The sequence below is a fragment of the Mauremys mutica genome, unplaced genomic scaffold (genome assembly GCF_020497125.1).
Source record: "Mauremys mutica isolate MM-2020 ecotype Southern unplaced genomic scaffold, ASM2049712v1 Super-Scaffold_100340, whole genome shotgun sequence".
Taxonomy (NCBI): Eukaryota; Metazoa; Chordata; order Testudines; family Geoemydidae; genus Mauremys; species Mauremys mutica.
The window spans coordinates 51845-77801 of NW_025423318.1; the positions used below are offsets into that span (position 1 = coordinate 51845).

Here is a 25957-nt window from a genome sequence, read left to right on the forward strand (position 1 = left end):
GGGTCAGACTAGCTGAGCTAATGGCCCCTTCTGCCCTTAAACGCCATGAAAACATTCCCCTGGTTTCTCCTTGCGCCTGACAGACACCACGGTGAGGGGCCCAATAGAAGATCCTGGACACAGCGCTTTGGCTCTTACGTTACTTGGGGACGTCAGCGCTTTCCTAGCAAAGCTGCTGCTAAAGCGCTGGATTTGGGGAACGGTTCGGCTCCGATTCAGAGATCTGCCTGCGGGGTGTGAACCTGCCACGAGGAGTGGGAAACGCAACCAGCAACGGGAGGCGTTGGCTGAGCTCCGGGCTGCCCCCGTGTGGCCAAAGCTTAGAACTGAGCAGCGGAGTTTAAAGCTGGCGCTGGGAGCAACCTGGACACGCGGGGCATGAAGGCTCCTGCGTGTAACGCTTGTTGGGTGGGCAGCTGAACATAGCTGATTGCCAGAGTTCAGGGCAGCACCCCAGGGTGCTGAACAGGTGTCTGTGCTCAGGTTGGCCTCACTATGATGGTTTCTGGGAAGTTTGGGGTTAAAGAGAGGGGAGCCAGCCCAGGAAAGGAGGCTTTCAAAAGTCTGGTACGAATTGCCAGTGGCTGTGGGCTTGGGGAGGGTGGCTTTGGATTTTTCGGCCTGACCGCTACGGGCAGCAAGGCCAAAAGTCAGATGGCCGGCTCTCCCTTCCACCACGCTCATCAGGAGCCCTTAGTCGACAGGCTCAGAGAATGCGGGCAGCGTCCCCCACTACCTCTCGCATGCAAAGTGAGCGCTCTACCACTTGAGCTAATTCCCCTACCTTGGCAGGTGGCGTCTCGATCCATCCATTCGATAACGGAGGCCACATCGTTCCCCAGTGACTCCTTCAAAAGGGTCAGGCAAGGCAGGCTTTGCCATCGGACAGCTAGCTCAGTTAGTTAGAGCGTGGTGCTAATAACACCAAGGTCATGGGTTCAAGCCCCATGCTGGCCACTCCGGGAGGGAGAGGGTGGCTTCTGCTCTTTTGGCTGACTGCTAGGGGTGGCAGAGGCCAAAACTAGGTGGGCCGGGAGCGGGCAAGAGCCCTGCTGGGCGCCGGGCAGGACGAGGCTCTGGACACCTCCTTGGGCTCCTCGCTCCACCTGCTGCCTGAAAGGAACTTGGAGACGGGTGAGCCCGGCCGGCTGCCTTCCAGGCTCATAGGAGGCCAGGCTTGAGCTGCCCGCCTGCGAAGCCAAAATCGCAGGCCTGCCGGCTCGCTCCCATTGTCCACAGAGGGTTGACCTGATGGCCCGAATTCTTGCCGGCCGCCAGCTCCACCCAAATGGACCCGACGCCGGATCACGCTCCCCAGCCCAAGCCGCAGAGGAAGGCTTAATACTCGGCACCCCAACCTAGGGGAGAGGCTTCACACTCCGCCGGTGCAGGGTGACCTTTGGGACTTCCCTGGACACCATCCTCCCACAGCCAGAGCCCCCAAGCCCACCCCTCCGACAGGAAGGAGCAGGAGGACCACTCCGCCCAGGGGCACCACCGCTCGAAGTCAGCTTCACTTGCTTTCTCTTCTACCCCTTTCCTCCCAAGTTATGCGTGCCTCACGGGAGCCGGCCCTGGGAAGACGCAGGCACGGCACTCTGACTGGCGGAAGCCAAACGCCCACACCGAGAGTTTAGCACGGGCTCTTGAGGCACTGGAGGAACCCCATGCAGACGCACTGACGGAGCTAAGCCTTAAGGCCAAGGGCTCTACCTGTGCAGAAAGCCAACTTGCTTGTGAAAAAGACTCCTCTTTCGGCTCCCCTTCCAAACTTCCAAACGCCTCCAAATGGGAAAACACACACACTGAAACACCCAAACGGTCCTAACGCTGGGGCCAGGCGAAAAAGAAAAGCAAGGAAAAGATTTCTAAATGGCCACCCTGCCAGAGTCGTACAGCTCCGCAAGTGAAACCCGTGGGAGGGACATTACACAGAAAAGGGGAATGGAAAGCTGCCCAAATTGAGATGCTGTGGAAAGCTACAGCCCCATCGCTACTCCTACTCTGCACACTTCTTGCAACAGCTGATGAACGGCCAGGTGCTTTTCGCATCCAAGCCCACACCAGGGGAAGACCTTGAGAAGCTTCCCGTGGCTTGCCTGGTTCAGCTGGTCAGAGTGCGGCACTCGTGGAGGCAAGATGGTGCAGAGGAGCCCCTGGGTGGCTGTGGGCCTGGGGAGGGTGGCTTTTGATTTTTCGGCCTGACCGCTACGGGCAGCAAGGCCAAAAGTCAGATGGCCGGCTCTCCCGTCCACCACGCTCATCAGGAGCCTTAGTCGACAGGCTCAGAGAATGCGGGCGGCGTCCCCCACTACCTCTCGCATGCAAAGCGAGCGCTCTGCCGCTTGAGCTAATTCCCCGCAGCTGGCCTGACTCTCAGGCACCGGGCAAAAAAAGGCAAGGGCTCTGTGGCCTTAAGCAGAACACAGCCTGAAATGGGGAGGGGGGGCACTACCCAGAGCTGGGGAAGGGGGTCCGAGTCCCAGCCACGCTCCTCGGCACAAACACCAACGCTCCCTCCCTGGAGTGTGTCTGGGCTGAGAGTTAGCCCCTGAAACAAGCACCAAGCTTCAGAAGACAACGCAGGGATAGATCACTTGACGATTGCCTGCTCTGGCCATTGCCTCTGAAGCGCCTGGCATCGGTTACTGTCAGAAGACGTGATAGTGGCCTAGATGGACCATCGGTCTCACCCAGGAGGGCCGTTCTTATCTTCACCACTTTCCTCTAACCCAAGCAAAGCCAGGAGAGGTCCCGCGGCTTCCTTGCCGCTGGAGGACGCGGGCATTGATCCCCGCTGCCTCTTGGAGTGTGGGGGAGTCTGACTCTGCACCCCTCTTCCTGGGACTCACAGTGATTTTCAGCCAGCCAGTAAAACAGAAGGTTTATTGGACACAGGAACACCGGCTACAGCAGAGCTTGTGGGCAGAGCCAGGACCTCTCAATCTGGCCCTTCTGTGGTTCAGGGTGCTTGGATCCCAGCCTAGGATTCTCTGAACTCCCCTCACCCAGCCCTAAATCGAAACTGACTCCCCCTCTCCACTCGGCTCTCTCCTTTGTCTAGCTCCCCTGGCAGAGATGTTGACCTCCCCTCCCCCCTGCCTAGCTCAGGTTACAGGCTGAATACCTGTCCCTCACCTAAAGTCCTCCCCATCTCCCCCAACCCCCATACAGACAGCCCCTACTCCATCACATCTCTCCCCCTTTCGAGACTGAACTGAGCGGGGTCACTCTGTCCAGTGACCCAGGGAAGTTCAGGGCCCCCTCTCCGGGACAGCGTGTCTGATATCAGGTTGGCACTTCCCTTCATGTGGACCACGTCCATGTCGTAGTCCTGCAGGAGCAGGCTCCACCTCAAAAGCTTGGCGTTGGCTCCTTTCAGCTGGTGCAGCCAGGTCAGGAGAGAGTGGTCTGTGTACACGGTGAAGTGGTGCCCAAAGAGATATGGCTCCAGTTTCTTAAGGGCCCACACCATGGCCAGGCATTCCTTCTCGATGGCCGCGTAGTTCTGCTCCCGGGGTAGCAACTTCTTGCTCAGTTACACGATGGGGTGTCTCTCCCCCTTTTCATCCTCCTGCATCAACACCACCCCCAGCCCCGTGTCTGAGGCGTCAGTGAACACCATGAAGGGCTTGTCAAAGTCTGAATTTGCCAGAACTGGGCTACTGAGCAGAGCCTCCTTCAGCGCCTGGAGAGCCTGCTGGCACTCCTCGGTCCAGACCACCTTGTCTGGCTTCCCCTTCTTGCACAGCTCAGTGATGGGGGCGGCTATGGCGCTAAAGTGGGGCACGAACCTTCGATAGTACCCCGCCATCCCAATAAAGGCCTGGACCTGCTTCTTGGTTTGGGGAGCGGGCCAGTCTCTGATCACCTCCACCTTGGCTGGTTCCGGCTTTAGGCAGCCGCTCCCCACCCGATGGCCCAGGTAAGATACTTCAGCCATCCCCACCTTGTACTTCTCAGCCTTTACGGTTAGCCCAGCCTCTCGGAGTTGGTCCAGCACTTGTTTAACCTGGGACACGTGGTCCTCCCAGGTCTGGCTGAAGATGCAGATGTCGTCAATATATGCCACGGCAAAACTCTCCATCCCCCTCAGTTGCTGATCCACCAGACGTTGGAAGGTGGCCGGCGCTCCCTTGAGGCCGAAGGGCAGGGTCAGAAACTCGTAGAGCCCCAGAGCGGTGATAAAGGCCAATTTCAGCCTGACATCTGCGTCCAGCGGCACTTGCCAGTAGCCCTTTGTAAGATCCATGGTGGTGAGGTACCGAGCGCCTCCCAGCTTGTCTAGGAGCTCGTCAGGCCTGGGCATGGGGTTGGCATCAGATACAGTGATGGCATTGAGCTTTCGATAGTCCACACAGAACTGGATCGACCTATCCCTTTTGGGGACCAGGACCAGCGGCGAGGCCCAAGGGCTGGAAGATGGCTGGATCACCCCCAAAGCCAGCATGTCCCTGACATCTCTTTCTAGGTCCTGGGCAATTTTTCCTGTGACCTGAAAAGGGGAGCATCGTATGGGGGGGGGGGGGGTGACCCGGTCTCCACCTGGTGGACAGTCAAATTAGTGCGCCCGGGCTGGTTGGAAAACAGCTGTCGGTACAGATGCAGCACCCCTCTGATCTCAGCCTGCTGGGCCAGGGTCAGCTGATCAGAGAGGGGAATCGCCTCCAGGGGGGAACCAGCCTTTGTCCCCGGGAATAGATCCACTAAAGGATCATCTCCCGGCTCCTCCCAATGTCCACACATGGCCAACACCACATTCCCCCTGTCATAGTATGGCTTCATCATATTCACATGGTACACCCGGCGGTGATGAGCCCGGTTCGACAGCTCCACCACATAGTTTACCTCATTTAGTTGCTTGATAACCTTGAAGGGCCCTTCCCAGGCAGCCTGGAGTTTGTTTTTCCTCACGGGGATGAGAACCATCACTTGACCCCCGGTGGCGAGGGCGCGGGCCTGCGCCGTGCGGTCGTACCAGACCTTCTGCTTCCTCTGGGCTCGGGCCAAATTCTCCCTGGCCAGGCCCATGAGCTCGGCAAGTCTTTCCTGGAAGGTCAGGACATACTCCACCACTGACTCGCCATCGGGCAGCCTTCCCCTCCCATTCGTCTCTCATCAGGTCCAGGGGCCCCCTTACCCGCCTCCCATATAACAGTTCAAAAGGCGAGAACCCGGTAGATTCCTGGGGTACCTCCCTGTACGTGAACAGCAGGTGAGGTAAGTACTTGTCCCAGTCCTGTGGGTGCTGGTTCCTAAATGTTTTTAGCATCATCTTTAGCGTCCCGTTTAACCTCTCCACCAGCCCGTTGGTCTGGGGGTGATATGCTGAGGCCCAGTTGTGCCGGACCCCACATTTCTCCCACAGGGACTGGAGCAGGGTCGACATGAAGTTGGACCCCTGGTCCGTTAAGACTTCCTTGGTGAACCCCACCCGGCTGAAAATGGTCAGCAGCGCATCTGCCACGGTGTCTGCTTCGATAGAGGACAAGGCCACCGCCTCAGGGTAGCGAGTGGCGAAATCTACCACCACCAGGATGTATTTCTTCCCCGACCGGGTCACCTTGCTGAGAGGTCCCACTATGTCCATGGCCACCTTCTGGAAAGGTTCTTCTATGATGGGCAAAGGCCTCAAAGCTGCTTTCCCCTTGTCCTGGGCCTTCCCCACCCTCTGGCAGGGGTCACAGGATTGGCAGTACTGTCGAACATGGGTAAAGACCCCAGGCCAGTAAAAGTTCTGTAGCAGCCTCTGCCTGGTGCGCCGGATTCCCTGGTGCCCTGCGAGGGGGATGTCATGGGCCAGGTACAGGAGCTTGTGGCGAAACTTCTGGGGAACCACCAGCTGCCTCCTGATCCCCATGACTCCACTTCCCCGGGGAGAGCCCATTCTCGGTACAGGAACCCCTTCTCCCACAGAAACCTCTCCTTACAACCTCTCCTCATGGTCTGTACTGCACTGAGGTTAGCCCGGTCCCTGAGCTTCCGCAAGGAGGGGTCTTTCTGCAACTCAGCCTGGAACTCGGCAGCTGGGACAGGGATGGGGACCTGCTCTCTCTCACCAGCTGGGACTGAGGTAGCAGCCTCTCTGCGTCGTGTCCCTGGGCGTTCCCTCCCCACCAGGTTAGGGTCCGGCACCTCGGGCAGAGTACCTTCCCCGTTGTCAGGGCGCAGTGCCCTGCGCCGACTCTGACTACGGGTCACGACCAGGGCACCCCGGGCGTTGCTTAGCCAGTCCTCGAGGTCCCCCCCATTAACACCTCCGTGGGGAAATGTGGGTGCACCCCCACGTCCTTGGGGCCCTCCTTGGCCCCCCACTTCAGGTGCACCCTCACCACGGGCACCTTGAATGGGGTCCCGCTCACACCCCTCACGGTCAGGTAGGTGTCGGGCACCATCCAATCTGGGGCCACCACCTCGGGCCGGGCCAGCGTCACCTCTGCACCCGTGTCCCAGTACCCAGTGACCTTCCTCCCATCCACCTCCCGGGGGACAAGGCACTCTTTCCGGAGGGGCAGCCCCATGCCCACCCTGTAAATCAAAAACCCGGAGTCTGGAGCATCCAGCCCCCCAGAGGAGCAGACCTGGGGCCCTCCTCCCTCCTTCGCAGGTGGTACGCGGCCAGCCCCCCTTTCCTGGGAATGTTGCCCCTCATCTGATTGGGTCTTTACCCAGTCAACCCTCTGCGGGTTGGGTCTGCTCGGTCTGTCCCTGAGCTTGGGGCACTGGGCCGGTATGTGGCCTCATTGGCCACAGTGATAGCAGCCCATGTCTCATGGGTCCCCTCAAGTGGGTCGGATGGACCTGACGCTGGATGTTCCCCTTTGGTGGGGGTTCTCCATAGGCCCCTGCTGGGAGGTCCCATGGCGACTTTCTCTCTGCGTTGAGGCAGGCCTGCTCCTTCGAGACTCCTCCCTGCCATCCCCTGCCCGACTGTCCACAAATTGGTCGGCCAGCTGGCCTGCGTGCTGCGGGTTCTCCGGCTTCTGGTCCATCACCCACAGCCTCAGGTCGGATGGGCACTGCTCATACAGGTGCTCCAGTATGAATAGGTCAAGCAGGTCCTCTTTAGTTTGGGCCCCGGCTGTCCACTTGCGGGCATACCCCTTCGCCCGGTTGACCAGTTGTAGGTATGTGACCTCACGAGTTTTATGTTGACTCCGGAACCTCTTCCGGTACATCTCAGGAGTCAGCCCAAACTCACGGAGCAGGGCCTGTTTGAACAGTTCGTAGTCCCCTGCCTCCGCCCCTTTCATTCGGCTGTACACCTCCACGGCGGTGGAGTCCAGTAAGGGGGTGAGAAACGGGATCCTGTCTGCAGGGTCAACCCGGTGCAGCTCGCAGGCATTCTCAAAGGCTGTCAGGAAGGTATCTATCTCCTCCCCCTCCTTACGCTGGGCCAGGAAGCTTTTATCAAAGCTCTTTGTAGGCTTGGGTCCCCCCTCACTCACCGCAGCCGGGGCCCCGCTGCTTCTCAGCTGGGCCAGTGCCAGCTCACGCTGGCGCTGGTTCTCCTCGTGTTTACGCTGGTTCTCCCGCTCCTTCAGTTCTTGCCTCCTTAACTCGAGCGCCTCCCTGTCATATTCCAGCCGCATCTGTTCCAGGGACGGGGAGCTCTGCCGGGACGATCCCCTGCTGGCCACCACGGTTCAGGTGCCCTTGGTATTCACTGGGCTTCCCCCAACCCCTCCCCTAGGTATAGGTGGGCAGATCTCGGGGTGTCCTCGGCAGCAGTCTGGCCCCTCCCAGCCATGTCAGGCCCTGGGGCCCAAACTGTGTCCGCTGGGTGGCTTCCCTCTGGGACAGGGCTCGGTTCACCCAAGCGATCCTTCTCCTCCAGCTGGGCAATTAGCTGGTCTTTGGTGGACCTCCCAATGCGCAGCCCCCTCTGCCTACACAGCTCCACCAGGTCGCTCTTAAGGTGCTTAGCATACATCTTCCTGCTGGCCACTCGCCGGCCTGTGCTCTCAGCTTCCCACCGGTTCCAGGGAGACCCCTCGTGCACCAGCCCTTCTTCAGGTCACCAACTCTCTGCCAGGATCGAGCTGCAGACTCCTCCGCCCCTGGGACTGCTCCTGCGATCCACGGGGGACCCTGTTACTGCAAAGTCCTTCTCTCTGGTCACACACTCCCAGGCGTTAATCGCCTCCTGAAACTGTCTCTTTCTGTCTCTTCAGCCCACCTGGTCCCCATCAGTTCCCCCTTCATTTTGCTGCTCCCCAGTCACTTACTGCAGGAAGCGCCGTCCACGGGGTGCAGTAGGTCCCGCCGCTGCCACCAGTTGTCACGGAGTGTGGGGGAGTCTGGCCCTGCACCCCTCTTCCTGGGACTCACAGTGACTCTCAGCCAGCCAGTAAAACAGAAGGTTTATTGGACAACAGGAATACAGGCTACAGCACAACCAGGACCCCTCAATCGAGTCCTTCTGGGGTTCAGGGTGCAGGGATCCCAGCATAGGATTCCCTGAACTCTCCCCCCCAGCCCCAAACCGAAACTGACCCAACCCCCTCCAGCCGGCTCCCTGGCTTTGTCTAGCTCCCCGGGCAAAGGTGTTGACCTCCCCTCCCCCAGCCTAGCTCATGGTACAGGCTGAATACCTGTCCCTCACCTAAAATCCTCCCTGGCTCTCCCAACCCCCACACAGACAGCCCCTACTCCATCACAGCAGGTCAGGACTGGGATAGCAAGGGCTGCGGGTCGGGAATGAGGGGCATTTGCAGAGTCTTGAGGTCAGGACTGGGATAACAGGGGCTGCTGGTCGGGAGTATTGATGGGCACCAGCAGAGCTGTGATTCTGCAGGTCAGGACTGGGATAGCAGGGGCTGCGAGTCAGGAGTGAGTGGCACCACCAGAGCTCTGAGTATTGAGGTCAGGACTGGGATAGCAGGGGCTGCAGGTCGGGAGTGAGGGGCACCGGCAGAGCTGTGAGTCTGCAGGTCAGGACTGGGATAGCAGGGGCTGCAGGTCGGGAGTGAGGGGCACCGGCAGAGCTGTGAGTCTGCAGGTCAGGACTGGGATAGCAGGGGCTGCGGGTTGGGAGTGAGGGGCACCAGCAGAGCTATGGGTCTGCAGGTCAGGACTGGATAGCAGGGGCTGCGGGTCGGGAGTGAGGGGCACCTTATCACCATGAGCTGCTCCCCGCCAGGCACCACACCCCATTCACACGCCTTTGGTCTCTATGCAGCTCAGTAGCAATCACTGCCCCGAAGTGACTCCGGTGCAGGCACCCACAGCACGAACTCCCCACACCGGATTCTGTCCACACGCAGAGAATTCTCTCCGCCGGGCTCCTTCGGTTCCTCTCGCTGCTCTCCGTCCTGCCGCCAGACACTGCTCATCTGCATAGCCCCGCCCATGGACACGTGACACCTTCTGTCCATTTAGTCTCAAGTGAATGAGTTGCCTGGGGGGAGTGATCACGTCACCACACGTCACAGCCCCAGCGCACGTCACAGCCGCTGGGCGGGGATTGTCTGTAAGCCCCGCGCTGGGGGCGGGGCTTCAGGGAGAGACCCAGCCCCATAGACAGCCTGGGGCAGGGAGATATTGGGGGAAGGGATGAGGGGATGGGGGGAGAAGGGGGGAGGGAGAGACCCACCCCCATAGACCCGTAGGGACAGGGAGATATTGGGGGCAGGAGGGGAGAAGGGGGGTGGCAGAGACCCAGCCTGGGGTGCAGGGGAAATGGGGTGGGGTGGAGGGAGCTGGGGGAGAGAAGAGACGTGGGGGGGGAGTGAAATGTTGGTCCAGGGAGGAGCACAGGGGCAGGGAGAGAGCCCCAGCCCCACAGAGCCCCAGAGGGATATTGGGGGCAGGGGAGGGGATGGCAGAGGAGACACCCATCTGCATAGACCCCCAGAGGCAGGAAATGAGGGGAGAAGGGGGAGGGAGGGATCCAGCCCTATAGACCTGTAGGGGCAGGGAGATATTGGGGACAGGAGGGGAGAAGGGGGGTTGGCAGAGACCCAGCCCGAGGTGCAGGGGAAATGGGGTGGTTTGGAGGGAACTGGGGAAGAGAAGAGACACATTGGGGGACACATGTTGGGACAGGGAAACTGACTCACTCCGAATACATGCAGAGCGGGACAGGGCGGAGGCAGATCATGCTGGTCCCAGGGTAATTTTGGGGGGTTCTGATTCCCCACTCAGCCGGGGGGCTCCCCTCTGGGCTGAGGAGCCCTGGGGTGGGGCGGGTGCAGGGGCTGTGTGTGTGTGTCAGGCTGGGGGAGCTGCCTGGGCAGAGGGGCTGGTACTGGGGGGGGGCTGCAGCAGCCCCTGGCTTGACGTGGTTTCCATCACACCCAGGGGTTACAGTTGGTTCAGTGGCTCAGCACCCCCCACTATACAGATTGTTCTGGCACCACTGGCCTAGGGTCACCGTCTAGTGCCCTTTGCCGCCCCGCTCAGGGCCTGCCTGGCTCTCCTGGGGCAGGGCTGGCGAGAGCTCTGGACAGATACTAACAGCGGGGGAGCCTGGACGAATATTAGTTGGACAGAGGAGCCTGGGGCAGTTTTATCAGAGAGCAGAAATGAATCCCGAACACAGCACTGGAGCTGCAGTGCTCAGCGCGTGGGCCTGGGTCTCCTGCACAGTCTCCCGCCCCCCCCCCCCGTGACATAACAAGTTCCCTGCAGAGAAGCAGAGGTGCGGGACCGAGGGCTGCGGCGGGGGCTGCAGCACCCCCATGTCTCACTGTGAAAAGCTCCAGGTGCTGTGGGAACAAAGCCAGCATTATTGTGCGATTCCAGAGAACCCCGGAGCTGTGCTGCCCCTGTGCAGTGTGAGTGGGAATTGCACGTTTTCACATTGCTTGTGAACACCAGGGCCCGTGCAACCATTTAGGCAAACTAGGCGGCCACCTAGGGCGCCTAGTGGTTGGAGGCGTCTAAAAGCCCCCTCAGGCGAGGAGGTGGAGTGGAGGTGAGCTGGGTGGGGGGGCGCGCGGGGAGGGCTGTCCGCAGTAACGGGGCAATGGGGGCACACAGGGAAACAGCTCCCCACCCCAGCTCACCTCCGCTCTGCCTCCTCTGCCGAGCACACAGCCCAGTCTCATGTCTCCTCCAATCGGCGTCGCAAGCCTGGGCGGGGAGGAGAATTAGAGCGATGCCGGCATGCTCAGTGGAGGGGGTGGAGCCGAGGTGAGCTGGGGCGGGCTCCCCAGGCAGGCTTAGCTTCCGCAGGCAGGGGCGGCAGGTTATATCTGTGTGCGGTGCCCGGGCTCCAGGAATATTCAGGACTGGGGTCCCTGCTCCAGCAATATTTGGAGCTGGGTCTCTCCCCCGGCCCTGAGCCTCCCCAATGCCCCAAACCCTCATCCCCAGCCAGAGCCCTCATCCCCCCGCGCCCTAATCCTCAGCCCCAGCCCTGAGCCCCCCTGCAGCATGAACCCCTCATCCCCCTGCACCCTAATCCTCTGCCCCAGCCCTGAGCCCCCCTGCAGCATGAACCCCTCATCCCCCTGCACCCTAATCCTCAACCCCAGCCAGAGCCCTCAGCCCCCTGCACCCTAATCCTCTGCCCCAGCCCTGAGCCCCCCTGCAGCATGAACCCCTCATCCCCCGCACCCTAATCCTCTGCCCCAGCCCTGAGCCTCCCCCCTCAGGATGAACCCCTCATCCCCAGCCAGAGCCCTCATCGCCCGCACCCTAATCCTCTGCCCCAGCCCTGAGTCCCCTCCTGCATCATGAATCCCTCATCCTCAGCCCCACAGCCCTCACCCCTGTATTCCCTCCTATCCCCAAACTCCCTCCCCACAAGGTGCACCCCTCCCCCTTCCCACATACCCCTTCCCAACCCCAAACTCCGTCCCAAAGCCTGCACCCTTCACCCCCTCCTGCACACCCACCCCTGCCCCAGCCCAGAGCCTGCACCCAGCACCCAAACTCCATCCCAAAGCCTGCACCCCTCCTGCACCCTAATCCCCAGCCCAGGATCTGCACCCCAGACCTCCCCCTCCCGAGCCCCCTCCCAGAGCATTAGGCAGGTGGGAGCAGAGATGGGGGGGCAGAGTTGGGGGGCGGGTTCTGGGCACCACCAAAATTTCTACAAACTTGCCACCCATGTCCGCAGGAGGTCTCCCCAGGCAGGGTAAGCTGCCGTGGCAGGGGGTGGGGTGGGGAGGAAGTCTCCCTAGGCAGGGTTAGCTGCCACAGGGGGATGGGGGGAGTAATTGCTGCAGGGGGGCTCCCCGGGTGGGGGGCTGAGTTAGCTGCGGGGGGTGGGGGAACGGACAGACGCGGTTAGCTGGGTGGGAGGGTGCAAGGTGGAAGTTTCACCTAGGGCCCAAAACTTCCTTGCATCCGCCCTGGGGCTTTCCGCACCCTGACAGGCTGATTAGACACCTGCAGCCAATCAAGGCAGAGCTAATCAGGGCACTTGGATTTAAAAAGGAGTCATTTCAGTTTGTGGTGTGCATGTGAGGAGCTGGGAGCAAGAGGCGCAAGGAGCTGAGAGGGAGAGGGTGTAGCTGCTGGAGGAATGAGTAGTACAAGCGTTATGTTATCAGACACCAGGAGGAAGGTCCTGTGGTGAGGATAAAGAAGGTGTTTGGAGGAGGCCAGGGGGAAGTAGCCCAGGGAGTTGTAGCTGTCATGCAGCTGTTACAGGAGGCGCTATAGACAGCTGCCATCCACAGGGCCCTGGGCTGGAACCCGGAGTAGAGGGCGGGCCTGGGGTTCCCCCAAACCTCCCAACTCCTGATCAGACACAGGAGGAGTTGACCCAGACTCTGGGTTCCACCAGAGGGGAAGATCACTGAGGTGAGCAAATCTGCCAATAAGCGCAGGACCCACCAAGGTAGAGGAGGAACTTTGTCGCAGCCTCTAATTGCGGCGTTTTTAAATGATCTGCATGTTGCTTGCAGGCTCCTAACACTTGCCACAGCAGCTCCTTTTAACTTCCTTCCAACCACCTGTACTTATGCCGATAGGTCAACTTTAGGTCTTTAACTTTGATTGGTAGCTGAGAAGATGGTATATCGGACAGAAACCCGTTCGACAAACCTCTTCATTTCCTTGTTATTTCCTGACTTCTTTATTCATCACCTTTTCCTTATTTCCCTGCAGATTGACTAGATCTGGGTGCTAGCAGGGGGACCTGACGGGCTCCTTATTTTCTGATTTCTTTCGGAAGCATTGAACTTGCCAGGGCACAGTCAGATTCTGGATGCTCATGGAAATGTAACACCTCGTGCTCAGCTTTAGTTCTGTTTCTCAGCTCTTTTGGAAAATCGATCTTTAGTCTGTCATGTAGCATCCTTGCATTAGGAGATGGTTAATTAATAAGACCATAAACATTGACAATCAAATGGAACCTGAAGTCCACAGAAGACCCCGAAAGGCCCTTGGGGAGTGGAGTGCAAGTTGAGGAAGACTTCCCTGCACAGCTTCTCTCTCAATTCTCGTTTTCCTGTATTGAGCGCAAAAGTCGGGAATCAGCTCAGGGTACGGTTATACCATGTGTGTGCAGTGGTTAGACAAGAAACTGGACTGGTATGGAGCAAAACTATCTTATGTGTGCCTGATGACTGTACGTTTGAGAAGGAGCAGAAAAGAGCATTGGGGCTGCGGTATAGCGCTTGCATATGCTTTCTTTGGCCTGTTTTGCTGTAAGAGTTAAAACAGTGAGAGATTGTTAGTCACAGGTCAGTGGGTGGGTTTATGCAAATTAGGAGTGTACAGGGAAACCAGCAAGAGGAAGGAGGCTGAAAGACTTCTCTGTCTTTGAACAGAATTGTGTGTTAAGGGCTCTTGCTTTGAATTCTTCCAGTGGAGTCATTTCGGGGAAGTGATCATCACTTCGAGTTACCTAGTTATCAAGTGTCGTGAATGGTGTTTGGTGCGTGTCTGGGAGCTCCTCGTGCTGAAGTAGAAAGCTTTGGGGGAAGAGCGGCTGCCTAGCATCCGAAACTCTCAGCATCGCTTCTCTGCTCCTTGGAGCTAAGATCAAAAGCGTAGTGTCTGTTGTTATCAGTTTGGGGAAACATTATCTAAAGTTGTATCTGATAGGTCCTTTATTTGAGGACTGTATATTAAATTGATTTTTGAAACAAGGGGATGGAATAGGAGCTTGCTCTGTCCACCTCATGCATTGACCTGGTATTGCAGTGTCTCCAGGACCAGTGTTTCTTTTTCTGGGGAGAATTGTCTGGTTAAAAAGCAGAAAAAGTTTCACTTTAAAGATGCTGATTTGAGAAGATTTTTTTAAAGTAGTTGAAAAGTCAGGTCTCTTTATCACTTTGGTTTCTTCATAACAACATATTGTTAAAATTTCTTGGGATTGTTTTCTGAGTCTACAAATGTGAGTTTCTTTGTCTTGCTAGAGGATTGTTTTAAAAGCTGGGATTTTTCTGTTTCCTTTGAGTCTTTTTAACAATATGAGGGATGAATGTTTTCCGGACTGATGGTCTGTTTGGGAGATGGTTGGTTGGGGGGGTTTTGTGTGTGTGTGGGGGGACACACAGATTGGTAATATTTGAGTCACATGTATATCAATAACTGGATGAGTTACACAAACTTCTCCCCACCCAGCCTACGTTCCATGTATCTTGACTGAGCCTGTCGCCCACCATCCCAGAGCAGAAGCCTGAAGCCTGAGCCCCATCGCACTCCCTCAGTTACAGCCCAGGAGGCTGTGGCCACAATAAAAGCCCCTGGTGGCCACATTTGAGAAATGCTGGAGCCTCACAGTAAACAAATCCCAGCAGGTTTGTCACTCCCTGTCCCCCACCCTGGGGATTTCCTGCCCTCTCCCACCCAGACCAACCTTCCTGGAAGTTCCCACCCCCTGTGTATTTACTGCCCTTTCTCCCCGCCAAGGGAACCCGCCAGCAACTCCCTGCTAATCCCTCCCTCAACTGGCTCCACTGCAGCCATTTCCCTTCCCCGGCCCCTGGGACGGAATGAGCTGGAGCAAAACATGGATGTTGCGCTGCAGCCTGTTAGGGCAAAAAGGGCAATTGGGGACATGTCAGAACAGGAAATCATTTCACAGCACAATTCCCCCCAGGCTCCTGCGACTGTGGGGCTTGTTTCCAATCCTTAATCCGTTCACGTATCCGGGCAGAGTTCCTCTGGGCGGCATCCGCTGGCTCCCTTGACGCCTTCGAGGAGCAGTGGGGGCTGTCCGGGGTTCTCTGCTCAGTGTTCCCGTCAGGCTCCCTTCTTATGACCCTTTGACCGCACTCCTGTCCCTGTTCTTTTATTAGTTGTCCCCCGCAATTAGTGGGTTTCTGAGGCCCTGTGGAACCACCCCTTAGGCTGGGGGGGGGATGCGTTAGCATGGGGCGGGCTTTGGGTTTCCCGGAAACCCAATAGACACAGATATTCCAGCTTGTCCTGCATGTGACAGAAAAATTCAAATCTAGGGCTGTCAATTAATCACAGTTAACTTACACAATTAACTTTAAAAAAATCACGATTAATCTCTTTTAATCACATCGTTAAACAATAGAATACCAATTTAAATTTATTTTTGTTTTTCTACATTTTCAATATATTGATTTCAATTACAACACAGAATACGAAGTGTACAGTGCTCACTATATATAGTTTTATTACAAATATTTACACTGTAAAATATAAAGTACTGCAGTGCAATCTCTTTATCATTAAAGTGCAACTTGCATAGGTAGATATTTTTTGTTGCGTAAGTGGACTCAAAAAGAAAACAATGTAAAACTTTAGAGTCCAGTCAGTCCTACTTCTTGTTCAGCCAATCGCTAAGACAAACAAGTTTGTTTATATTTACAAGAATAATGCTGCCCGTGTCTTATATACGTCACCTAAAAGTAAGAACAGGCTCTCTCATGGCACTTTTGTAGCCAGCGTTGCAAGGTATTAACGTGCCAGATATGCTAACATCCATATGCCTTCATACTTCAACCACCATTGCAGAGGACATGCTTCCATGCTGATAACGCTCATTAAAAAAATAATGCATTAATTTGTGACTGAAGACCTTGATGAAGAACTGTATGTCTCCTGCTCCATGTTTTTATCCGCATTCTGCCGTATATTTCGTTTTATGGCAGTCTTGGGTGATGCCCCAGCACATGTTGTTCACTTTAAGAACACTTTCAATGCAAATTTGACAAAACACAAAGAAGGTATAACGTGAGATTTCTAGAGACAGCTACAGCGCTCGAGCCAAGGTTTAAGAATCTGAAGAGCCTTCCAAAATCCAAGAGGGACGAGGTGTGAAACATGTTGTCAGAAGTCCTCAAAGAGCAACACTCTGATGCGAACAGTACAGAACCTGAACCACTAGACAGGAAAATCAATCTTCGGTGGGTGGCATCTGACTCAGATGAGGAATATGAATGTACTTTGGCAGGGGTGGCTCTAGCCTTTTCGCCGCCCCAAGCACGGTGGCACGCCACGGGGGGCGCTCTGCCGGTCGCCTGTCCCATGGCTCCGGTGGACCTCCCGCAGACGTGCCTGCGGATGCTCCACCCCAGCCACGAGACCAGCGGACCCTCTGCAGGCACGCCTGCGGGAGGTCCACCGGAGCCGCCTGCCGCCCTCCTGGGACCAGTAGAGCGCCCGCCCGCGGCATGCCGCCCCAAGCACGCGCTTGGCGTGCTGGGGTCTGGAGCCACCCTTGTACTTTGGATCGTTATGGAGCAGTACCTGTTATCAGCATGGAAGCATGTCCCTGGCCTCTGATTGCTAGAAGCTGGGTGGGGAGAACAGGGGCTGGAACTTTCCATGGCCACCTGGTCTGGTCACTCCCTCTGAAGCCCATAGCCAGGGCCAGCCATAGGGGTGGGTGCCACCAGGGAATTGCCCAGGGGTACCATGGTCAAGGGCGGTGTTGTACGGTAGCAGAGAGGCGTGTGCTGCTGGTGTAAAGTCAGAAACTGCTCCCGGCTGGCAGGGGAGTGCTGCTTGGGGTGGTGCCCAGATTTCTCCCTGCTCCCTCCCGGCATAGGAACATGCGCGGGAGGGAGGGGAAGAGAAGGGGGAGAGAGCGGTGATGAGCGGCTACTGCTCCCCCCAATTTTCCTCTGTGCCCCTCTAGGGGGCTGTGAGGGGTGAGCAAGGAGCGACATCAGGGCTCCCTGCATCCAGGTCACCTTCCCCACCTGGGCTGCATAAGGGGAGGACAGAGGGAGCAAAAAGCCTTTGTGAGCTCAGCACACACAAGCCAGGAAAAGATTAACACCCACACCCAGCCCAGCCAGAGTGGGAGCTTCCCCCACCTGGGCTGCATAAGGGGAGGACAGAGAGCAGCAGCCCAGGTGGGGAAGGTGACCTGGATGCAGGGAGCCCTGATGTCGCTCCTTGCTCCCCCCTCACAGCCCCCTAGCGATGTGCAGAGGAGCAGTGTTCAGGGGCGGCGGGGGGAGCGAGCAGCAATGCCAGCTACTCCGTGCATCCAGGTCAGTTTCCCCAAGTGGGCACAGGAGGGGGTGCAGGGGTTAGGGGAAAAGGGGGCACAGTGCAGGGATTATAGGTGTGGGAGGAGGCAGGGGTTAGGGGAAAATGGGGCACAGTGCAGGGATTATGGGTGCGGGAGGAGGCAGGAGTTAGGGGCGCAGGGTTAGGGGTGCAGAGCTTGGGGTCAGAGCTTTGGGGCACCAGAGGGTGTGCAGGGTTAGGGGGACAGGAGGGGGCACAGGGGTTAGGGGTGCAGAGGTTAGGAGGCAGGGTGAGGAGTGCAGGAGGGAGGTGCAGGGTTGGGGTGTAGGGGTGCCAGATGTCACAGGTTTAGGGTTCAGAGGGGCACAGGGTTAGGGGTGAAGGGGGCACAGGGTTAGGGGTGAGGGACGTAAGGGTGCTGGAGGGGGTGCAGGGTTAGGGGTGCCAGAGGTTGGGGATGTAGGGGTTGGGGTGCTGGAGGGAGTTCAGGGGGGAGCACAGGGTTAGGGGTGCAGAGGTTAGGGGTCCCAGAGGGGGCACAGGGTTAGGGGTGTAGGGGACACAGGGTTAGGGGTGTAGAGGTTCGGGGTGCCAGAGGGGGGCACAGGGTTAGGCGCATGGGGGAGGACGCAGGGTGAACAGTGCAGGGTTAGAAGCACAGGAAGGGGCACAGGGCTCTCCTGTGGCCCAACCCCACAGGAGACTGACCCCATGTTTAAAGAACAAACCTCTATACTAAGGGCTGCAATATCCACTGGGGTGAGACAAACGGCATCAGCTCCTTGCTGCCCAGCCTGTGAGAGCTCTGACTGTGCGTCTATAAAGGGAACAGCGAATGGAAGTTAAGTGATGGGTGATGGGGCAGCAGTGATTAGGGGCATGGAGAACGGGGGTGCCTGACAGGTGTTGGGCTGCGGGGTTCCCTGCTGCAGCTCCGCAGACTGGAGCCTGCTCCTCCTGTCCAGGGCCAGCTCCAGCTTTTCTGCCGCCCCAAGCAAGAGGAAAAAAAAAAAGGACAAGCTGTGGCTCTTTGGCGGCAGCTCAACCACACTGCTGCTTCTGTGGCAGTTCGGCGGCGAGTCCTCCCCCCCTTCCTCTTTGGCAGCAATTCGGCGGCAGCTCAAAGACTAAGACAGGGAATGAGGGACCTGCCGCCAAATTTCCGCCAAAGACCCAGCCGTGCTGCCCCGATACTGGACAGGCCGCCCCTTTGAACTGGCCGCTCCAAGCGCCTGCTTGCTACACTGGTGCCTGGAGCCAGCCGTGCTCCCGTGACAAGGAGGGGCTGGTGCAGAGCGTGGCAGGGCAGGGAGATGACATCTCCCCTAAGGGCGGGGCCTTTTCACAGCAAGGGCAGCACCTCCCCGCAGGAGCACAGACCCCACCTACTCCTCCTGCTTTCTCCTGACACCAGCACCACCCTTCCCAGCACCGCCTCATGGCAGCATCTGCTTCCGGACTCGCACCAGAAACGGGAAGTCTGGGCCGGGCCTGGCAGCAGCTGTCAAGAAATGGAAGCAGGAGACACGACCACTCCCATGGTGCTCTGGGGCCTGTCCTGGCTGGTGGGAGATGGAGGCAGTGGACACTACCACTCCCATGGTGCCGTAGGGTTTTCAGGTGGGGTGCCCCCCTGCCAGGGTTGGGCTCCAGGGGAAGTTTGGCAGCTTAAGGGACTGGGGGGGGGTTGCTTGGAGGAGGTCTGAGGACCAACAGCGAAGGGGAAGTTGGACACTGGCCAGAATACCAGGAGACAAGGCAGGTGAGGTGATACCTGTTACTGGACCAGCTTTGGAGCCACACAGGATCGTCTTCATGCAGGGGAAAGGTGCTCAGAGCATCACAGTTCAATAGAAGGTGGAACGCTCTGCCCCAAACACCAGACATTCCCCTACTTCCTGGAAGAGGGGGCCTGTCCCCATTGGCCTGTAAACAGCCCCACCATGTACCCCAGAGATGGCTGCATCTTAGCACCAAGACACCAGTGGTCACTGCTCCAGAGGAGATGGTACATACAGGCCATTGCTCTACGTGGTCACCAGACTGTGCACTGTCTTAGCTGGCCCCACACATTACTGCCCCAAGAGGTGAGGTACACACAGGCTACTACTCAAACTGGGCACCTGGGGTCACTGCAGCAATGGTTGGGGGGGATACATGCAGGGCACTGCTGCACATGGCCACCAGGGGGCACTGCTGCAATGGTGGTGGGGGGGGTGGTGATAAACAGGCCACTGCCTGAAGTGGCCACTACCACAATGGTGTGGGGAGAGGGGGAGGGAGATACCAATAGGGCACTGCCACACCAGGGCACCACGGGGAGGTCACTGCTCGAATTAGCAGAGATACACATCGGGTAGTGCCCCAACTGGGGGCCCTACCCCAGAGAGAGAGGGGGCTGGGGAGAGAAGAGGAAATCAAAGGCCACTGCCTCACTTAGCCACCAGAGGTCACTACCTACATAGGGGGGACACACACACACAGGGCACTGCCCCACCTGACCAGCAGGGGTCACTGCCCCAATTGGGGGATATACAGAGCGTATTGCCCCACGGGGATGCCAGGGATCAGTGCCTGCCATATCTGGCACAGGGGTAGAGGGGATAGGGTGACCAGATGTCCTGATTTTATAGGGACAGTCCCGATATTCAGGGCTTTTTCTTATGTAGGTGCCTATTACCCTCCACCCTGTCCCGATTCTTCACACTTTCTATCTGGTCACCCTGGGGTGGGGAGGGGGCTACACACAGGGCACTGCTATACTTGGCCACCAGTGCACATCCCTAGTGGGGGAGTGACACACACCAGGAGCAGGGATCACTGCCACAAAGGGGTTGGAAGACACCCAGGGCACTGCCTGACACGGCCACCCAGGCACCCTGCCACCTTGAGGGAGGTGAAGAACACACCTCAGGCACTGACTCCTCTGGCTACAAGTGGTCACTGGCCCAATGCAGGGGTTGGGGGGAGTAAATACACACAGGGGACTGCCCCACCTGGGCAACACGAGTCACCGAGATGAGAGTGGGATACGCAGAGGGCACTGCCCCAATGGCTGATATACATACAGGGCCCTGCCTCACCTACCCGCCAGCACTCACAGACGCAATGGCAGTGGTGGGGTCACATAGGCAACTGCCCTCAGTGGCCACCAGGGGTCGCTGCAGCAATGCTAGGGGGGATACAAGCCAGGCATTGCTGCCCCTCGCCACCAGGAGTCACTGCTCCTACGAGAAGGCCCCTACAGGACACTCTCGTGCCTGGCCAGCAGGGGTCACTATCACTGGGGAGGGGCTATGGGGAAGCAGAGAAAGAGCAACTAACTGCAGTGGGGAAAATCGTCATCTACCGGGGAGAAAGAACGGACTCCACTAGGACATCGCACCAACTCCGGCCAGGCTGGATACCAGCAATTCGGGGCTGGAGCAGCTCCAGCTAGAGGCTGGGTGGAGGCAGGTGACCTCGGTCTCTGTGCTGAGCAGGCTGCTTTGGCAGCGAGTAGGGACAGGGAACCCCCCGGCCAGGGTCTTGCTGCCCAAGGAGGGGGAGATCTGTGGCAGGCTTTGGAGTTGCTGGTTCAGGAGCCGTGAGCCGCACGCTTGTCCCTGCCTGAGCTCTCCAGGAGCACATAACACACAGGTGTGCACTGGATGTGGCACCAGTGTAACGACAGGGCCAGACCTTGCTGAGTGCTGCCTGCGAGAGACAGGGGCAGAGTCAGACGGGCAGATGGGGGCAGGAGATGACAGGGCCAGCGACCATGAGCTGAACCCATCACAAGTCCAGCCTGTGATGTCACCATCAGTCCCTGCAGCTCTCCATCTGTCCCGCTGTCTGTCCAACCCTCAACCCCCCATCCGTCCTCAAAGTATGCCACACACACCCCTTCAACCATCTGCCTCACACACTCATCTATTTCCTCATGCATCCTGCTGTCCCTCTGATTGGCCCTGCAGTGCCCAGCACAAGGAGGCATAGTGGACCCTGAGCGAGGCTTTTGGGTGATGCAGTAATGGAGCTAGCGGGTGATAAGGGGGGTTCTGGGCATCTCTAATCCTGTGCCAAAAGCCATGACTGCGAGCCCACCCCTCTCAGTCTCAGACCCCACAGCCCCAAAGACATGACTGGCCACTCACGCTGTGACCCAGTGACAGCAATGAGGTCTCCCCGAAGATAGAGGGTGGGAGGAGCAGGCAGGACACATCCTTCCCAGTATGGCAGAGACCTTGCCCGTGGGCAGATAGACCCAGCTGAGCCCATAGGAGACTGGGGGGAGGAGGAGCAGAGGAAGAGGATGAAGGCAACTGAACATGACAGGTGTCCATGAAAGGAGAGAGAGAGAGTTTGAGTGTAAATTGACCAACACAGAGAGAGAAACCTCGGAGGAAGAAAGAAACTCAGAACAGGGAGTCACCCTCATGGATCCAACTTTCTGCTAGGGAGCACACACCACTCCTGGCCAGAGAGATGATCAGCCCCCACAAATGGCAACATCATCTCCCTTGAAGCCACAGCTAGTCCAGAAACCCACACCCAGGTAACGGGACGTCCCTACCTGGAGCCAGGGGGGCTGTGACCAGAGAACTTCCCAAACCAGATACTTCTCTCACCGATAGAGACAGCTACTCTCATCCCAGCTGGGCAGGTCTTGCCTGGCACCAACAGGATTCACCCTGTCACTGCTCTCGCTCACTTGCCATCTCACCTAGGGGCTGGACTCCGTCCCCGCGACTTCTTTTCCCTTGGTATGAAACACAACACAAGAGGAAAAGAAAAAGCAATGGTGGCGAGGCTCCTCTTCTCGCTACTCCCGCACCCCAGGGCTCCAGCTTCAACCCTCCTCCCATTCTGCCATCACAGCTACAATCAGAAATCTGAGCCCGGGGCTCACACCTGGTTGTCTCCTCAATCCTTGGCGCTGTCCAGCATGTCTCCCTCCACAGAAGTCACCTGGCCTCGTCTTAGACTCCATCTTCATATTGCTCTTCTCCTTCCCAGAGCTCCTGCTCTGCTCCTCAGACCTGTCTGTGCTCAGCTCTGCAGGCAGAGGGGAAGGTGCATGATGGGAACACACACGCCCCATTCCAGACACCACGCAGCATCCACAGGGCTACCAAACCACGTCACCTTCGGCCAAAACCACCCCCCACCCCGAGGGCGCAAAAACCCTTTGTGAGCTCAGCACACACAAGCCAGGAAAAGATTAACACCCACACCCAGCCCAGCCAAAGTGGGAGCTTCCCCCACCTTCCCGGCCACAGGTCCACGGGGCTCATGGATGGAGGAGTTTGGGGGGCTGTGGGGGTCCCTGAAGAACTAGCTCGGCGTGTGAATGAGTGACTGGGATGTATGTGGGGGCCTGACTGTGGTTTGAGGTGTCCAGGAGGACCCAAGAGAAGGGACTAGGGGGATTAGGGATAGAGGAAGGTGGGGATACCAAGGTGCATTGTGGGAATGTGGGATTTAGAGAGCCCAGAGTGGATGGGTGGGGACGGGTTGGAGGACCCCACAGTGGCTGAAAAGGGGAATCCGGCAGGTTGGGGGGTAGCAGAGATTGGAGATGAGGAAACTCACACCCTGGGGATGGACTGGGGCAGTGGGGGGATGGGAAAGTGGGGCCCAGCCATGGAGAAATGGGCTGGAGGCAATTAGGGGCAGGGCGCTGAGGACGGGGAGGAGGAGGGTGGGGTCGGGGTGCTGAGCACGGGGTGGGGCGAAGGGAAAGGCCGGGCAGAGCGGACAGGGTGGGGGAGGGGATGCCGGGGGCGGGACTGACAGGAGGGTCACAGGTGGGGGGGGACACTGCAGGGGCAGGTTGGGGGGGATTGAAGGCCCCGCGGCCCCAGGCTGCCGCTTGTGGGGCTGCTCCCAGGCAGCTCAGCCCCCCCCCCACTGCTGCCCCCCAGGCCCAGCGGGGGGGGAGTGAAGCCCTTGCACTCCGTGCTGCCTCTGCCCCATGCCCCCCCAGCCCGTATCCCACGGGCCCAGGGCAGGGGATGGGCCTGGCGCCTGAAACTGGGGGGTCTCCGAGGTGGAAGGACCCCAGCCGCTGGCAAAGACTGGGAGCGGAAGAAGCTCCTGCGCCCGGCCCCGCAAGATTTTTCCAGGCTCCCCAGAGCGAGTGAAGGAACCTGCTCCAGGGGCCCCGAAAAACTCTGGTGGGGGCCCCTGTGGAGCTCGGGGCCTGGGGCAAATTGCCCCTCTTGCCCCCCCTCTGGGCGGCCCTGCCTGCCAGTGCACTCAGCCTCACTTGGCAGGTAACAAAGGGGATCGAGTGGCCGTCCAGTTTCTGGAGAGTGGCTGACAATGCCCGACCTTCTGCCTTGAGGAGAAACTGAGGTGAGACAAGGCAGGGGAGGTCATTCTTGTATTGGACCAACTTCCGGTGGGGAGAGAGCGAGAGAGAGCGAGAGAGAAGCAAAATGCAAGCTGCACTCTTTCCCCAGCAGCAGGTGGGCCACGTCGTCTCTCTGATGGCCTGGCTTCCCGGGACGGGACCCGCTACAACTTAGATTATTTTTTACCTCAAGGTTCCCAAGACACAGACAAGGTTTTCATCTCGAGGCCAAAAGACCAAAAACATCAAGACACTTGATCACGGCCTTGGATAGGCCAAGATTTAAAAGTTTATTAGAAAATATTTGAAAATGAACGATACAGAGAGTTGAAACGTCAGATATTGGTCATCGGGGGGTGACATACAGAGTATAGGGCGATTTTAGTTTTAAATGTTTATTAGAAAATGTTTAAGAATAGATACAACTTTAGATAATGTTTCCCCAGAATACAGAGAGTTTGTAACATCAGTTACTGGTCATCAGGGGTGACATACAGAGTATAGGGGGATGCTAGTACTTTGGTATTGGACAGCACATAACTTATACAGTGTGCAATGTCCCCAATGTGGGGTATACTGTGGGTGAGTTCAAGATACAGTCAGCAAGCAGTGAGGGTACATCACGCATACAACAGTTAAAGACAGTCATAGGTATAAATAAGCAAGCCAGGTAATGGGGATAGAATGACCCTCACATGGCAAAGTTAAGGTCTGTCGCACTCGATCTGAGCACTACACCCCATCTGAGCTCAAAGAGCTGAGCACGCAAGAGCGGCGGCCCGGGCGGGCAGGGGGAGGGGCCCGAGCGGAGGGGCGGAGCCGCGTGAGCAGGTATGCAGATCTGTGTGCGAGCAGAGCATCGTGGGAGCGGACGCAGGCTGCCAGGCAGGGCCCGACTTTGGCAACGGGAGCTCGGTGTGGGGAAGGGACGGTCTCCGGGGGCCGCGTTGGGGCAGCTGTCGGCAGTGGGAGCCGGTGTGGGCGAGGCCAGCGGTGGGGGGGGGGGGTGCGGCGGTCCGCCCTGTGTGTTATAAGTGCGGGGCGAGCGAGGGCGGGCGGCGGCCGGGCAGCAGGAACTCATACTTACCTGGCAGGGGAGATACCATGATCACAAAGGTGGTTTTCCCAGGGTGAGGCTCATCTGTTGCACTGTGGGTGTGCTGACCCCTGCGATTTCCCCAAATGCAGGAAACTCAATTGCATAATTTGTGGTAGTGGGGGACTGCGTTTGCGTTCTCCCCTGGTGATTGGTTTGAACAACAGATAACTGACAGTGGGTTGTTTAGGCTTAGTACATTGCAAAGCAGATTCTCAGGAAAACAGTTATTATTCTGGGCTTTTGGGAGTGCTCTTTTCCACAGGCCCTGTACTTCTAGGTATCTTTGTCACACGTTTCTCCTTGTAAGCAAAGCTCAGCTTGGAAACTTTACTTGGGTCTTTCTGTGTTCTTGGCTTTCCCTAGTCTTTTGCAGCTGATCTGCTCTCTAGTCTGCTTTTGGGGGGCTTGGACCGGTGCCTTCCTTGGCTCTAAGGGGAGCTGCCTGCCTGCCTGCTCTGCTTCTTTCCCTGCTTGTAGCTTCTTGCCCAGCCCTTCTTCTCAGGCTCTTCCTCCTTTGACGGGAGGACGGCCTCTCCAAAAGGCCTGTCCCACCTGGTCTCCTCGTCCAACAGGCAGCCTCGCCCCCTGCCCTGGGGCCGCTTTGGCTTTCGCTGTCTGTTCCTGTCTCTTGGTGGCCACCCTGTCTGTGCTACAGAGACTAGGCTGTCACAACCCCATGCTGGAGGAGGGCTTTCCGTCGCTTGAGGCCCACCCACCGCCTCCCCGAATGCCCTTTAGCTACGCTGCGGGTTAGGGCAGCGTGGCCGTGTCGCCCAGGAGCGGGTTTTCCCTTTTGCACACCTCTGACGGACGGAGCTGTTTTGACTTAACTGTTCAGCACGCACCAACCCTCGGGCCTGGGCTGCACGGGGAACGTAAATCGGCGCGGCTACATCAGTCCGCGCCTTGGTCGGAAGAATTCTTCCGTCGACCTAGCTCCCGCCTTTCGGGGAGGTGGATGGCCGGCACCAACGAGGAAAACCCTCTCCAGGACCCTTCTCCGGGAAGAGTGCCCTTCCGTTTGGGGAGATTATGCTGCTTTAAAAAAGAGAAATTGTTTAACTGCCTTTCTCTGAGGCAAGATTGACTTTGTATTGCTTCCCTCGTGGCTCCTTATAGCAGTTGTGTTCTGAAATCTTTAAGGTTTGACTTCATTTATGATG

At 57.9% G+C, this 25957-nt stretch overlaps 2 non-coding genes and 1 pseudogene across 2 annotated transcripts; all 3 read left to right on the forward strand.

Moving 5' to 3' along the window:
* Window positions 1-883: 883 nt before the first annotated feature.
* TRNAI-AAU lies at window positions 884-957 on the forward strand. The gene has a single exon. It is a non-coding gene; the product is annotated as a tRNA-Ile (tRNA).
* A 12956-nt stretch (window positions 958-13913) lies between these two features.
* LOC123360964 lies at window positions 13914-14128 on the forward strand (annotated as a pseudogene).
* A 10646-nt stretch (window positions 14129-24774) lies between these two features.
* On the forward strand, window positions 24775-24938 carry LOC123360963. The gene has a single exon (XR_006576098.1). It is a non-coding gene; the product is annotated as a U1 spliceosomal RNA (small nuclear RNA).
* Window positions 24939-25957: the final 1019 nt, after the last annotated feature.